Source organism: Falco rusticolus, chromosome 10 (assembly GCF_015220075.1).
Source record: "Falco rusticolus isolate bFalRus1 chromosome 10, bFalRus1.pri, whole genome shotgun sequence".
NCBI lineage: Eukaryota > Metazoa > Chordata > Aves > Falconiformes > Falconidae > Falco > Falco rusticolus.
In genome coordinates this window covers 12,709,631-12,726,730 of record NC_051196.1, presented here as the reverse complement: position 1 = coordinate 12,726,730, position 17,100 = coordinate 12,709,631, and the positions used below count along the sequence as shown (strand labels likewise).

Here is a 17,100-nt window from a genome sequence, read left to right as displayed (position 1 = left end):
ATGTTTGGTTTTGACTTCAGGGGTATTGGGAGGGCAGCTCAACTTAAAAACCAAATAAAACTACTTTTAATTTACTCTGGAGACATTAGCCAGTATTAGTTGCCAATTTGAATTTATAGTAAGAATTATTTAATGGTCTGAAAATAACTTCATAATACAGTAAGAAACACACACCAACATATGTAAAATAAAATTAAGTTGTATAAAATGTGTTACTTGCACAATACATTAGGGTCCTTTAAGTAAATCCATCATAGATTGGGGGGGGGGGGGGGTGGGTGGGGAGTAAAACTAGTTTTGAAATCCAACTACTGTAACCATTCCTTTAATAATCATGTTATAGTCCACCTTCAATTTTTCCATTAAATTACTAACTAGCATTTTGTTTGTTTGTTTAAAGCTTGTCATTTGAGTATGGATATAAGGATAGCCAAAGCCATCCTTTTCTGATACATGAAATTCAGTCAAGTTGGCCTATATAAATAAGAAAGTAAAATAAAAGGAATAATGTATTTCAATTAGAATCTTTTATGAACAATGACTGGAAGATGGGCCACTGAGTATTTTGAAGATTACTTCCCAGTTTTAATTGAGTCTGAATTTACCTAGTGTATTACTGAACACAGATTTGGCACAGGCATTTTTAAAAATCAAGTAAGACTTTTTAAAGGTAACTCATTGCTTAAGGATTTAGACAGGTACTTGGTAGTTTTTTCAAAAGTGCACAGTCACTTAATACATTTCATTTAATCAGATTTAAACATTTCAAGGTGATTCTGGAAGGGGAAAAAAAAAACAAACCCAAACCAAAAAAACCACCAAACCACCAAAACCACAACAAACAAAACCAGAAAGTCTGATCTCACCTTTCAGTACCTAAAAAGCCTTTAATTCTCATAGCATGCCATTTTCATTTAAATGGAATACTCTACAGAATTATTTAATTTACTTCACTATTCCTCCTGCATCCTTAGCTTGTTTTTATTCAAGATTAAGAAATTAACCTAGCTTTGATGCTATTCTTCATTTTTATTTAGCTTCTGAGTAGCAATGGAGATAATTAGCATATGATGTTATTTTAACTTAAGAATGTTTTATGTATTTCAGCAAAAGATGTGGCTAAATAGTTCTGAAGCTGCTAAAACAGACATTTAAGAAACCAGAATTACGAAAAGTATTTGGGCTACAAAAAAATAATAGTTTAAACCTATTTTAAGGTTTAAAATTGGAAAAAGGATGTTCTTTCTGCATGGCAGAAAGGACATTCAAATCCATTTACAAAGCTTTTTCGACACTTCAGAACTCGTACTTCCACTGTAGGACATCACGGTTCTCACTTTCCCAAGTTTACTTGTGATCCAGTAATACGGATAGCTTTTGACTTTTCCTCTAGGAACATGAAGAATATTTTAGTATTATGTGATATTTAACAAAAGCCTGTATAGAACTAAAATTCTCCTTCAGTACTCCACTGACACATCACTTTTCTGAAGTTTTAATGACTTGAAGGGTGGGGGGTTAAAATAAAATAATTACTACAGAACCAAAACCTATAGTCTAACTGACTGTAATTTAACACAATTTTTGTTCATCGGGTTAGAGAAACTTAATAAGAAATAGCCCCAAAATGTTAATGCAAACAGTCAATTCACGAGTTCACAACTAGCTTTAGATGCGAATCTAGAAGTTTCCTGCCAACAACGCAGAACTTCACAGTACTTCCATACGACCAAAACACATCGCACAGCAACAACCTGATGGCGCATATACGTTTTTCCATAGGAAATGGATAATTCTATGCAAAGAAGGATACGCCCACGGAATTACAAGGACGCCAAGCACGGGGAGGCTGTGGCACGGCTGGGGTGTGTCCCAAGGGGGGACGGGAATGCTTCGGTGGGCCAGTCCATGGAAAGCTTTACCAGTTTGGCTTCCCTTCGGCTCTGATCGGTGCTTAAGAGGTTAAGGCTTTATTTGTGCAAACAGAGGGAGAGCGCGGGGAATGGCGTTGGCCGCAGCTCCCCAAGTCTCGCTTAAGATCCTTTTCAATTACCATCCATTTCTCCTTTAAAAAGGGACAAAAAAATAGAGGAGTGGAAGCAGGTCAGGGCAGCCTGTGACAATGACAGTGTGATGGGCTCGGGCCCCCTGCGGCGTTTCCATCTGCTATCATTAAGGTGACTATTCAGACATGAAAAAATCCCTCTCGCTGCGCTGACAGGCAGGCATCACGGGCCCTGACAAGGCATTAAGACGGAGAGTAGACATAGAGATGTCATATCCCGCAAACAAGCCCGCCTCAAACGCAGGCCTCGCAAATTTTATTGGAATTTAAAACAAAAACCGAAGGGCGTTTTACCTGGAGGTTATCAAACTTCCCGGCTCCTGGGCTGGGCAGGGGGGCCGCTGCTGGCGGCCCCGAGCCCCCAGCCCTGCCTGCAGTTTGGATCAACGCAATATCGGTATTGATTTATCCGGCCTCACCCTCCGGGAAAAGCGGGGTTCGCTGCCTGCCCTCCCCCACCGACGGGCGGGGGGCGAGGGGCACCGGCAGCGCGGCCGGCGGGACGGGCGCGGGGCGGCCGGCAGGGGGGGCGCCAGGACCGCGAGCCAGCACCGCCCCCGCCAGCCGGGCCCCAGGCCGGCCGCCACACGGCCACCCCGCACACGGCCACCCCGCACACGGCCACCCCGCACACGGCCACCCCGCACACGGCCACCCCGCACACGGCCACCCCCTTCCCCGTCCCCGCGGGGCCGCCGGCGAGCCCCCGGCCGGGCCGCTTCACCCCCGACGGCCGCCCGGCTCCAGCCCCGCTGCCGCACGCCGGCTGCCCCCGCGCACGGCGCCGGCAGGTGGGTCCGAGTCCCGAGTCCCAAGCCCTCCGCCTTTCGCCACCCTCTGGCTACAAAGCCGTGTCTGCAAACGCTGCCGACCCCCGACGTGCGGTTACATGTACTTGGGGGGGCTCCAGCCACAGCCCTGGTGCAAGCTCTCATCGCCCCCTCTGCTCTCCATGCTCTCCTCCTTGCCCAAAACCCTCCACATCCTCACTTTTGCAACTTATTTCTTAGCCATGTGATGGATTAGGCTAGAAAATGGATCCTTTGGGTCTCGTTTTTTTCTTAGGATAAGAGAGAAGGGGGCAGTAACACGTGGACCAAGTGCGGAGGACCAGGACTAAACCAGCTCCATCACTGGACAAAGCGTTCCCATGCACCATGCCCATCCCACCTGCCCGCTGCGTCACGTTGCCCCCCAGCCTCACCCAGCACAGGCACATTGGGAATGAATGCTAAGGGGAAGGCTGGTTAGGCAGAGCAATAGATCAAATCCATAAGTTACCCATATTAAATTTCCCATCTGAGCTCAAGAAAGGGGAAGGGGATATACACATATATAGGCTTCCAAATTCTTAAATAATTCAGTTTCACGATTGTGGGAAGCTACTGGAAGTGAACACCAGACACCAAACAATGTTTTCCAGACTGGTACACCAGTTGCCTTGGTATTCTGATACCTGTGAATTAATTAATATTAATCAGTTGTATCTTTGAAGTATCCAACAATTACTCATGGAAAGAGAAATATAATACCCTAATAAAGTTACATTTTTTGTTCACTTAATCTTATATGCTTCTTCAGTCTGTAGTAATACAAAAAATGCATTTGTTTGAAATCCAAGTTTTTCTATAAACATGTTTAGTTGAATCACTGGTTTATATATCAGATATCTATATAAGAGAAGATAAAGTAGAAAGCTATGGATAGTGCATTTTGCTCCATCCAGTTACCAAATGGAGGCATGACAATTTAAATTTCGGTAGCCACTACAGCTATTTCGGCTGCTGGGTTAAAAGGAGTTCTTGGCTCATTTAGAAGAAATGAGATTTTAAAAGTTGGGTCATCTACTCTAAGCAAGTTGTTAAAGATTTTCCTGTAATCCATGAGATGACATTGGCACCTACCTGGGACAATTCACACTGGTTTTAGGATAAACAAGATATTTTGCATCACTCTCTCTTTCTCTCTGTTGATAACATCAACAGCTTAGACAACCGAATTATTAGGTATTTCATTGCTATTAGCAGAGACTACAACCCAACCAGCCATCACTGTCTTTTACATAGGAGTATTATAGCATGAATTCCAATGCAAAAATGTAATTTCCATGCAAAAATATTATTATCATTAAAACATTGGAATAATGAGATATATAGACAACACATTGACTACTGATGACGCAACCATGACTGCCAATACATCTCCTGATGGAATGAGGAGCTTTTTTCTATGAAGTATTCATGCAAGGCACACCTGTCCCTTATCCTTCCTCATCTTTCCACCAGTTGAGCTTATCTGACACCATTTAAGTCCTCCCCTCAGGAAACTCACCACAAACAAACCATTTGAGACAACAGGAAAAATATAAACCCACCTCTTGTCCTGTCAAGATTTCGACAGATTCGTTCTTAGAGATGCAAATCTTAAGGGAAAACCAAATAGTTTTATTTGTTTTAAAATGAAGTCAGGAAAAAAGCATGAGACATATCTACATGTCACCTCTAGGAATACCCTGTGCTAAAAACCAAACCAACCCACCTGCAGAAGAAAGATCTACCATAAGAGCTAGACTTCTTCCACCACCTTAATCAACATGGTTTCAATTCAAAATCCTTTCACTAGCATTTGAAATGGCAAACGACCACAATGGTGGCCCCAGGCCCAAGGGCTGGGACGGTGAAAACCCTGAACATCATATTTAAGGAGTTACAAAGACCAAGGTCTTAACAAACCTCTTCAGAATTTTGGAACCATTGAGTGTGAGGACACTGGAGCCTTATCAGCCACCATTTATGGGCAGAGGTCTGCAACCCTTACATACATTGTATGTGAACAAAAGCTGTGAACAAAACCACGTTCCCTCTACTCTAGCAGGTAGCTTACCAAGACTGGCACCAAGACCTGGGCTACAGAGGGCTTTGAATGACAAGCAGGTCACCTAAACCTCCAGAGGTATATCCAATGCATTATTTTATTCCTGGACAGGGAGGAGAAATAACTCTCCAATGGGAGGAGGTATGGGATTGCCAAATTCATCCTGGTCTCCCTGCTAGACAAAGGCTACTTTTTCCCCACTGTGAATGTAGGATTGTAGATGCTAAGTGTTAAAATGTTAACAAAAAGGAAGATTAGTTTGCACAAACAGTGAGGGGAAGTCACAGGTACATCAATAAAAGCAAATATACCAGCAAGGAAATTTACAGGGAAGGATAGAGCATGTTACATACAGAATAGTAAAGAAACTGACATGAACTTCAAGAAGCCATCAAGAAAAGATCAAAGTGTAAATAAGATCATAGGGTCCTTTCCTATTTTTACTACTTGTTTTATGTGCCTTTTATGTGTGGAGGAAATAAATAAATAATCTTCCATTTGAACTTTAATCAACTCATAGATTCCAGAACAAAAGGGCTTATAGGTAGCAATCCCTGTTGTTTCAACAAGGGGTTCCATCCCCAGAGACCTTTACAGTAAAATGTAGGATCATTCGTCTACAATAACGCAGGTTTCATTGACATCGAGTGGTGCATTGACTCCCTATGTAAAGGGATGTTTAATCTAGCAGACAAAAGTAGTACAAATCAGGTACAATTTGAAAACAAAGCAGCATGTATTTATTTTTTTTAATGATTATGTAACAACGCGATGAATTTTTACTAGACAAAAGCTGTAAAGCGACTGGTATCTTTGCAAGGGAAGGACTGTACATCAAGTAGGAATCACTGAGCAAAATCCTGAGCTCACCTACCTTTCTTGGTTTTCTGGCTGCAAATCGAGCATCTGAGAATGACGAACAGTATCTTAAAGCATCTAAACGCGTTCATATGAAAGGTATCTTTATTCATAAACATCCCTTGCCAATTTCATGTCATAGTCATGCTATGTAGAGGTCGTCACATACTCCCTCCACAAAAAAAAATAATTTAAGATTTAATAGTCTAAGCTATTTGTCACTGCCCTTCAACTGAGATATAAGCATTTGAGAACTCTTGGTGGGTTCCATTCAGTGTAAAATAGGTTTGTCTAAGTGTGCAGACATTAACATCATCCCAGCCCCAGTGAACCCAGATGCTGTTGGAACGAGTAGTGGTAATCCAGCACATGCCACATGGCTTTGAGAAGATCTGCTTAAAACAAGCCCGATGCTGATGGCTTGCAAGAATAACTTCCACTGTTTGCAGTACTGACAGGGCAAAATTGACATTAACAGCTGCAAAGTTTAATAGTATCTCTAACGAAAGTGTTAATAACACACCGTAAAGGAAACTGTGCTGCAAAAATGAAGAACAGTGACAGAAACTGAACAGTGGTGAAACATTGACAGAGAAGAAACAATTTTGGATTAGACAAATTGAATTTTACAGGTACATATTTTCACAGTATAATCCCTTCAAGCAGTTCTTGGATTAACCTATTCACATCTGCAAGTGGAATTATTTCACCTCAGGCTCTTCTCACATCAACTTTGGACACAAAAGGTAGCACTAGTGGTGAAGCTTTCAACGGTAAATCTTAATCTAGAGAAATAAAACTAAACAACAGAGATCAGTCACGTAACAGGGAAACCCCTGTTTACTAAAAAAATTATGGGAATATTAATCAACTCTGATACAGTGTTTTTGTAGAAGTCTGTCCCTGAATCTCTGTTAGTAGATCTCTGGGTAGAACTGTTCTCCCAGAAACAAAAAAAGGGACAAGCAGAACGAAATGAAAAGTCCCACCAGGGAAGGAATGAAAGCACAAGGCATCACAAACACAGAATATTTCAAAAGTAGCAGCTCCATGTTCTTTCTGTTGTTATTGCTTATTTATTGAACTCGGCAATAAGCTGCTTTCAAACACTTTAAAGTATGCATTTATTAGATTATTTTCCCCTCCCAAGAGATCTCACTCAGTGTACTTGGTTCATGATAATTGACATAGGAAGTCTCAGATGTCAGTTTTCAGTTGATCTAGGCTTTTTGTCATCTTGAGTAACAACTTAGTATTTTGACCTGGCTACAATAAATACTCCTATAGACACTCGATTCTGAAGAAGAACACTGTATGAAACAGAACTACTGATAAAAACTACATTCAAAACTAGTTTATACAGGAATGTGGATATAGCCCTGACTGCAATTTAAAAATAAATTTTGGACAAATTTTTTGTGGTTTTCCAGAAGTTAGTACCACTGAAAAACACTCTCAGAAAGAAAAGAGATTTGTCTCTGGCTTAAAGAGGTTTTCAATAAAGAGCTTCAGGAATGGAGCCAGCTTCTGCCAGCTGCTTTCAAAGCAGATGAATTTTCAACATATAACAAGAATGATCACTAGTTAGCTTTTTTGGATAATGGTGTTTCAATGATGCCAGAGCAATTTGATTCAAATACTAATTCTTTAATGGATCCATTCATTCTGTTTTTTTTCCAGTAGTCTTACTTGAGCATAGATCAGTTGTAGTAGATTCTGCTCTAGGCTTCCCTGGAGCCAACGTTACTGATACAACAATGAACTTCAGATTAAGGAAAGACACCTACTTACAGAAAATATGGGAATTTACACAAAAACCCTCATCTGACCAGCTCTGTGTGGACAACAGAGCTTTTAAACATCTCTCTGCATAAGGGTTGGACTATAGAATAGGCTGTCCTATCAGAACAGCCCTGTAAGTTAATGTTCCCATCAAATTGGAAGAAAGTATTATAGTTACCATGAAAGTGTCAAGCATTTACCACTGTTTTGAAAAGCAGTTGCCAGAAGGGGCACAAAAGGAAAATGCAATCATTTTCAAAACCAAATACATACATCTGGATACAAAATTCAAATTAACAAAGTGATATTATATGACCACCTGGTTAGACAAGGAATAGAATAAAGAGGTTTTGTACACATTATTTTCACCAAAAAATATGCCAGCTATGCAAGGAATGAGCTAAGAAAACACAGCAGGAGGTAAATCAGCTGCTTACTCAAAGTCAATTGATAGAAAGAAGCCCATTAAGATCGTTAGCTACCTATGGAGGAGAAGTGCCAGCAGAAGCTTGTACCAGGGCTTGAGTTCTATTGTCACTTGCCCTCTGAGATTCCTTCCTGTGCATCCGTGTCATGACTCTCTCGGATGTCTGAGCACAGCAAGCACCTGGCAATTGCTACCACTGTGGTGTAGGAATAGCCCTACATATTGATTCCCTGTGGTAATCCTAGTGGTCACCAAAGCTGTAAAAGCCCGATTTTTCTGAGTGAAAGCCTGAAATCATTTAATTCTGAGCCATCTAATACTTGAATTCAAAGTGGTCATTTACTTACCCTTTTAATAATAGCTTTGGATTGATTCTCAGAGTAATTTCCCAGTTACTTTTCTTTAATAAAGTACTTCTTCCCATGTGCTTTTGTCACCTTCATATACCTGAAAAACAAATATATGCAAGTTAAAGATGCCAAACAAAACAACAATCAACTCTCAGTAATTATCTGGATGCATCCACATTAGCATTTTTATTTAGAGCTAGATAAGCACCTTCGAGGCAGATCTCCTAGCTATTCCCACTTCTCACACTCCATTTCATCCCATGTCTTGGAACATGAAACTGGATTCCTTTCGAATGAAGCTAAGCAGAACATTGCGTTAGAGCAACACTACTGATGTTCTCCAACCACAAATAAGGCATTCAGGCTACAGAGTACACACAAGTCAACCAAGTAAAACCTTCCAAATTGCATTTAGAGAGGTTGCAGGGCTATCAGCATCCATTCCTTTGCTCTGCAGAGCCTGTCACAGTATTTGCTAGACATAGATACTGTCTGCACAACTGTCAGCATTCCTCTGAAAGTTTTTGCCTTAAAAGAGAGTAAGGAGGCATTTGAAAACTCCATAGCTACTGCTATTGAAGGGAAAAGGTAGCATTATAATCTTGGTATTTTGTTCACTTGAAGTACCATACCACTGTATGAAAAAAATACCAAATCTGAAAAAGCTTCTAGTTTATAAGATGGACTCGAATACAATGTTTTAAAGTATCTGTTACACAAAGCCTGACATTCCTTAAACCCATCAGATATTTCACAACTTTTAACTTCTATACTTCATATTTTAGGCTCAGAGCAACTATTTGTCTTTCATATGAAAAAAATGGTGCTTTCAGCATAACAACTGAAGAAATGCAAGGCCAACACAAAATTCAGGGCTTTCTCTATACGAGCACTGAGCTTCATATAACAGCATATATATGCTGACACCTTTTTAGATGCTCTATAGGTAAGGATTAACACTGCATACAGCACTGACTTTCATTACTGCAATGCTTACTTTTTGTGCTCCCTTTTTTTTCTTTTTTAAAAAAGGTACCAAAAAGGGAAATATAACATTTCGGTAGTTTGCATCCTGTGAGGACAGCAAGAGTGATTTTGTTTTACATCACCTCACAAAAGACAGTTATAATCATGTCCCAGTCTAGCACGTCTCCTACAGCTTGAAAGGGCTCTGGCTGAAAAGCCACAAGGGTGTTAAGCCTTAAGGTTATCCTTATCCAGCATCTTCTGCAGCTGAGAACAGGTGATCCAAAGGAAAACCTCCAGAGGGAAGATACTGCCCATACTGCCTGACCCTGACATGTTCGAAGAAGAAAACATGAAGGACAAGTCCTCTTCTCTGTGACTGGGAACAAGTTTTCCTCCCAGCAAATTTGGTTTCAATGAACAGGGTCTTTCATCCCGTCCTTTGCAACCCGTGGATGGTGGAAAGCAGCAGGTGGCCAGCACCACAACGTGCTTGACAAGAATGGAGTCTGAAGTGAAGGAGAAAACCCTGTCAAAACACCTAAGCAGCAAGGAGAGAAGTTCTAAATGCCTGGCACTGCTGAAAGAACTTCCTTCCCTTTGATCCAACCCTTTAACCATTATAGGGGTAAAGGACAATAAAAATACAAGTCACAGGCCTGGATCACAGCGAACAGGTCTTAACAGAGAAAGTAACAACAATTTGTACTTTCTGATTTACTTCTAAAAAAAATAAAATAAAATCACTGCTCCAAAAAAACCTGAATATTAATTGGAAGTCCTTTATCATTTAAGTTAACAAGATTATTCTTTTGAGAGGGGAAACCAACACTTGTTCATTCTCACCGAGTTAACTTTCCATTCTACATCTCTGCTTTCCCTTCAATATTACAGCACCCAGGAAGAACAAAAAATTAAAGTGAATCCATTTACTGCTAGACAGATCTTAACCTATTCAGAAAATATTTAGACTGTTTTCTATATTTTTTACTTGCCACATGGTACAAGAACAACATAAATCCAGGTTTTTTCAGATATTTTCAGTGTCCTTTTTGATTCAGAAGAAAATACTTAATACAGTCTTTAAAACATCCTTAATCCAGAGGATAACTATATGTTTAACCCCATTCTTACAGAAGAAACTGGTTTAAAGCAAAACTGGTTTAAGGGCCAGATGGGGATAGTTTGCTGAAAAAAGTTTGTATGTAAATCGCAACTACTTTAAGATCAAAGTCTTAGAATTCCACGTTTTAGGTATTTTTAAAAAGATATATTTACTTCAATCACCTCAAGTAAACCAGTTCACGTAGCTGATATGAACCAGTTTGGAAGCTGCTGTCTACGCCTTCCAGTTCTCGTAGATCTTTATTCAATTCTCCGTGCTGCAAGCACACTGCATTTACCCAGAACTGGTGCAAGATAGTTTCCATCCTTGATGCAATACAACTCAATACAGATACACAGACCACCCATAAAGTTTATCTGTAAAGTTATCTCAAAAGAATAAAGAGAAAATTCAACCCTGAAGAGAAGTTTGAAATCTTTCAATATATTTAGGAACTGAAAAGTATGAAAATGGGATGCAAAGAACTTCTTGTTTGTTGTTTTAAGTACATAACACACACAAACACATATATACACATCCATATGTACATATCTGTTTGATCTCAGTAATAAAAAAAATAGACAAACTGAACTCTGTTTTTAACTGAAAGTCTAGGTTCATTCAGCTATGCTCCAAATTGAACCTTTCATCTGTAATCTATGAGGAGAATCAGGCCATTGGTGAAAAACGCTAATCAAAATGTAGAGTCAATGCATAATTTTGTCAATGAAATAATTTATGAAATCATGATTAAAAATGGCAGATAACAAATGCAAAGCTTGCTGGACAAACAGCTAAAAAATGTTGGTACTATACTGTTGCTGTTTAACCCCAGCCAGCAGCTCAGCCCCACGCAGCCACTCGCTCATTCCCCTCCAGTGGGATGGGGGAGAGAATCGGAAGGGTAGAAGTGAGAAAACCCGTGGGTTGAGATAAAGACACTTTAGTTTAATGGGCAAAGCAAAAGCCGCACATGGAAGCGAAGCAAAGCGAGGAATCCCCTCCCCCCTCCCCAGGGGCAGGCAGGTGCCCAGCCACCCCCAGGACAGCAGGGCTCCGCCACGCGTAGTAGTGACTTGGGAGGACAAAGTGCAGTAACTCCAAACATCCCAACACCCCCCTCTTCCTTCTTCCCCCAGATTTATATACTGGGCATGTCATTCTATAGTATGGAATATCTCTTTGGCTAGTTAGGGTCGGCTGTCCTGGCTGTGTCCCCTCCCAATGTCTTGCGCACCTTCCCACTGGCAGAGCATGGGAAACTTGAAATGTCCTTCACATAAGTTAAGCACTACTTAACAACAACTAAAACATCAGGATGTTATCAATATTATTCTCATACTAAATCCAAGCCACAGCATTGTACCAGCTACTTAGAAAAAAATTTAACTCTATCCCAGCCAAAATCAGGACATATACCATTAGGTGACACCTGGGTGTTTCGAATTCACCTAAACCAGCAAAGTACACCAAAAACACATCATTGTTAGCATTTCTGTATGTATACAGCTATAACTATCCTTTAATGTCATACAAAAAAAGAAAATAATTTGTATTCAAATCAGAGCTAGCAACCTTCATCTATAAATCAGGACCTATATTCCCTGTAGACATATGACGTAATATCTTCGCATTCCACAGAAGTAAGCACTGGCACCTCAGAATAATCTAACCTGTGAGTGCAAGCACAGGATTACAGCAGATTGTGCTGCACAGCGCTTATGACAAGAATGCATTGTGTGTTGTACTCTTCATTTATCTCATTTTTTATTAAAAAAAAAACCCAAGGCACAGAATATGCTTCTTTACCTGCAGTATGGTTTGGTCTTATATGATTTAATTAAGTCAGTCTGCACACATGCAATGCTTGATTCAATGACAATTTAAGATGAATAGCCAGATACATCAGAATTATGCAAGTGATTAGACAAGTATTCACAGTGTACTGCAGGGGAGGGTGGTGGACTGCACAGCGAAACAAACTTTTTACCTTGCATCTATTTTGCGATGGAGTAAAAACTAAACATAAACCAGGTAACAATCAAATACAAAGCAACCAGAAATCAGAGGTCAAAATTGCACCAAACCAAATAAATAAGCATCTCGCTTAGCAGCTCAGCTCTATGTGCAACCACATCTCCTCCCCAAACTGCACACCCACCCACCTCCCCTTGCTTTTCTTTTATCAGTTGACTCTGAGCTGTTAACTACTTGATTAATTCTTCTACGGGACTTGTAAAGAAGTATTATTAATTGGAGGAAGGAAGCGGAAAAAAAATCTTGTCAGAAAAACTAGTGCTGAAAAAATACACACTGAGACTGATTGTACAACATACAAATGTGTTGGAAGACATTTTTATGACTGTAATATATTTGACATATAGTTTTGATTGAACATGAGCATATACATGATGTTTCAAACAAAAGCTATTCAAGCCCTATTCCTGCTCATACTAAAGTCAATAGCTGAGTTCTGTTGTGATCTATGAATAAGCTGATAAGTGTAGTGGTGTTGTTTGTGTGGAATACATTCGATTCAATCTGGACTTCTTATGCATAAGATGAAAATATATTTCAGCATATTATAATGTATCCGTCTTAAGTACCTCAAGAGAGTACGGTCCTAAAATAAAAATCAGAACTATTGCTTGAAATGATGAAACCTATTAGAAAAATCCACCACCAACTGTTCTGAAGACCAAAATGGTTCATAGAAACAAAAAAAGGTGCAGGTTTCTGCCTGCTGAAGTTGCCTGTTGGCAGTTACTCTTCCTCTGCAGTTTTGAGATTAAAACCGCAAGTATTCCTTCTCACAAAAAAAACACGCAGCAATTTTGACAGAAAGGGTTAAAATTTTCATAAAAATGTTCACTTCACACTCAGTCCAGGTGTAACACAAAGGTACACTCAAGGCAGAAGTCATCCCAAATTTTAAAAAGAACTGAATGGTTTTGGTTTTTTTTCAAAAAGGGACTGATACAAGATGGCAATTATATTTACAATAGATACCTAAGATCCCAGTACCTGCTAACGAGCAAGTGTTCCTCTTAATGTAATAAAAACAGAGTTAAGTGAATTATTTATGTGCTTCAAGTTAGAAAAAAACATTTCCATAGCTCTGAAAATCATATTTCTTAGACAAAAAAAGAATCTATGCAGTGCTAGAAAAATTTTCTTTCAAATATTTGGGAACAATATCAAAGCTTGAGAAAGCCAAAAAATTGAACTGACATGACTGACAGTTATGGACTGAAAATATACACTTGTATGATATGATTACATGCCTGCCTACAAGGCACATGGAATACAGTCCCACCACACAAAGTGATGGAAGGGACTTACTTTCAGTAGCCATGCTATGACTTAGCTAAGAAATTATGCTGCTTTAAGCATATGGAATACCCAAAATATCTAAAACTGCCTCAAAAGTTCCAGGATTTCCAACAGCAGTATAAAAAAAACCCAACACACGCCCAGCCTTTTAATTTAGTTTGCAGCAGCACCCCGAGCCCCACCTGCAGTAAGGACTCAGGAGCACTGCAATTCCTGGGGCAGCAGGGAGCCTGATCCTGGCCCGGTGAGGGAACAGCTGCAGAAAATCAAAAGGACTTTACACAGAATCAACCTGGATGATACAAGGTCAAAATTTATTTTCGTACTGATTAGTTCAGGAAAACATAAGAGTTAACGACATACATGTATATTGACAGGCAAGTATTTCCAATTCAGCCAGCAGTTCATTGTGAGTGTCTCTGAAGAACAAAGTGTGGTTATGGATTAGGTTTAGTTGCAACAAATATCCAAGTAGGTCTAATTCCCAATCTGTGCAGCTATATAGGTACCATATTCAATCACTTCACAAGCACACGAAGAACTAAGACAAACTGAATAATGAAGTATTTAACTTGCAGTATCTGCAGGCTCTAGTCCTCTAAGCTAATTGTTCCAGGCTAGTCCCAACAAAGACCATCACCCGCTTCCTTATGCTCATTTAAACATTTTTAATTCCAGAATATGGAAAACACCCAAAACTCAGCTGTGATTGATTTTAATGCCGAGGAACACCTCACATTATGTTTCACTCCCTATTACAGCCTGGGTAGGGCACCACAGTCAGAAATGAAGAGCTTCTCTTCATTTTCTGAATATTCAATATGAAACATTGGTCCATAATATCTCCCCATTGATGTACAACTGAGCTATACATGTTTTCTAGAGACTTGGCCAAAACAGCACAACCTGACCTGCACAAAGCTTCTTGTTTTCTTCTCTGGCAAAGAAATTAAAATTATGAAGGTTTTTTCCAAAGCAAAGTCTGAAATTACCACAGTTTATAATATAGCAAAGCACCATAACACAAAAAGGAAAAAAAAATTGGTTTAGAACTAGGCTTTCCTGGGAGAGAGAGATCATACGGCAAGTTGATTTCTTGAGTGATAACAGTGAATTCTATAGGTTTCCTGTAGATGTGTAACACAGGCACAGTACTCAGTACAGCAGCTTGCTATAGGACACAATGAATATCTGAAACTTGGATATTCACCCATTTTCTTTCTGTGGGAGAGCAGTGAAAGAGAAAGAAGACATCAGCTATGCTGCTATGTAACAGAGTTCAAGAAATAAGATTCAGAGTTACCATTATAGCAATTTAACTGCTGAAAGAACTAAGGGCAGGCTGGGCTGAAAAAAATCTGACAGTAGGTTCCAGAAGTTGTTCATAAAGTTGACCTAAATCCAGCAAAGCACTCCTGTTCTCTTCATTTGAGCTTGTTAGGCTCCATAACAGGTACCTAACATTGTTCTAGGGACCGTAGCGCAAACCTTGCTGTGTAAAAATCATCCTGAATTTAGTTCTCACATAGCTATCTACTGGTCAAAGTGGATATACACATCCACATCTAAAGTGGATATGCTAGTGATCAAAAATCAGAATATTTGTCTGTTAAAATAATGTTAAACACAGCTTAGAATAGGTTTATAACTGAAAATTTATTTTCCCAGATGTATTAGTATCTTTTCTTATGAATACTGTAGATTTTCAAGCAGTTCTCAAGGCTTTTAACTTTCCAGGAAAATCTGCTAAGAAGGGCTCTTCAGTTTCACGGAATGTAACTTTCAAAAGAAGAGTTTAGGGGCATGCGTGTGTACAGATATATATATATATATATATGTACATTTATGTTCTGCTCACTGTCTTCCAAAACTAATCAGTGAAATGAATTGATAATTTATAAATATTTTAACAAATTTAAGTTAAAGACTATTACAAACCACCTCTAAGCCCCTTCCCCAAACAACAAGAAACACTAATTTCAAAAAACACATTCCAGGGTTCACAGAGGTATATACAACATTAGTAAGAAGAAGCTACATTTTTTAAAAAAAAAATCACAATAAATAGTCATAAAAGACTATTTAAACATACCCTGCTTCATGCACAGATCCCACAACAACATCCTGCCTGTAGGAAGCTCCATAATATTCTGTTGACAACAGACACCCCTGTTCCTGCTTAGCCTGGAAAAGTGGAGCAGGTTCAGTGAGGTGACCTCTATAGCTGTAGACAGCTGCTTGTAATTCATCAATCAGTTTCCTCACCTGAACAGTTAAACTACAACAGCTACTAGAAAGAGCTAATGTTGATGTGACACCTATCAGATTTTCCTTACCAGCCCACAGAAAGGATGTGGCCTTAATGTTCCAGGTTGGACAGGACCTGTAATACACATATAACTTCTACATATCAAAATATTTCTAATACAGGGCTATAGGTATGTTTTTATGCCTCTAGAGAAAAAGAGGAAAAAACACGTATAAGAACGGCAAATGCAAGGAATAAGCACAGTTTTCCTTCCCATTTATTTCACATTTTATAGAAAACCACATAAATCACCAGTAATTATACAGTTATCATGACCTTTTTATAACTGGAAAAAACACTTTCATTCTTTCCATAATCTGCAATTTACAAACTCTGTTTATTTTACAATTGCAATTACAAAATGCAATTGTTACAAACAAGTGGCGTACATTAAAATTAAAAAGGATTACATAAATCTTTAACTCCCAAAGAACTTCTATGTATAAACTGTACATATTTCTTTCAATATATTTGGCACATATTCTCCCAGCTTTCATTAAAACATTTCCAATATGTTTATGTATCTTTCATGACATATTTTCATTACAATAAGTATTATATATATTATTCTTTATGAATTTGGGAAGGACAAAAGAGTGCCTCAAATCAAGGAAGTATACAAGAGGCCTAACTAAAGTAAAAATCATTCCTGCCATGCATTCAAAAATCAAGATTATACTTTTTGAAAAAAATAAAAGTAGCCTTTCCAGTGGTGAAATGTCTATATCCAATAGACACAGTAATACTGCAGCTACATTTTAAAACATCTACATTCTTGGAGCTGTTAAAAATAGCTGATAATATAAACTATGTAATCATCACCATCATGTTAAATTTTGTAAACCATTAAGAAATGGTAATGAAATTAGCCTTCAGAAAGAGCTGACAGCAGCAGGATGCGCAAAACAGGGATACTTCCAAAAAGCCAGCCCAAATTCTCTTCACCCTTTGGTTTCAGAAATTTCGGGGGTCAGAATTGCTAAGTCTTACCAGTCATACACCAGTTACATAATTTAAACATAGGAATATAGT

At 39.1% G+C, this 17,100-nt stretch overlaps 1 long non-coding RNA gene across 3 annotated transcripts in view; it reads right to left on the bottom strand.

Annotated features, from left to right (window-relative positions):
* Positions 1 to 17,100, bottom strand: part of LOC119154214 — a 190,401-nt gene that overhangs the window by 90,441 nt on the left and 82,860 nt on the right. For all 3 annotated transcript variants that reach the window (XR_005106378.1, XR_005106377.1, XR_005106379.1), the window contains exon 5: positions 8,354 to 8,453. This is a non-coding gene — a long non-coding RNA (uncharacterized LOC119154214). The remainder of the gene's footprint in view (positions 1 to 8,353; positions 8,454 to 17,100) is intronic.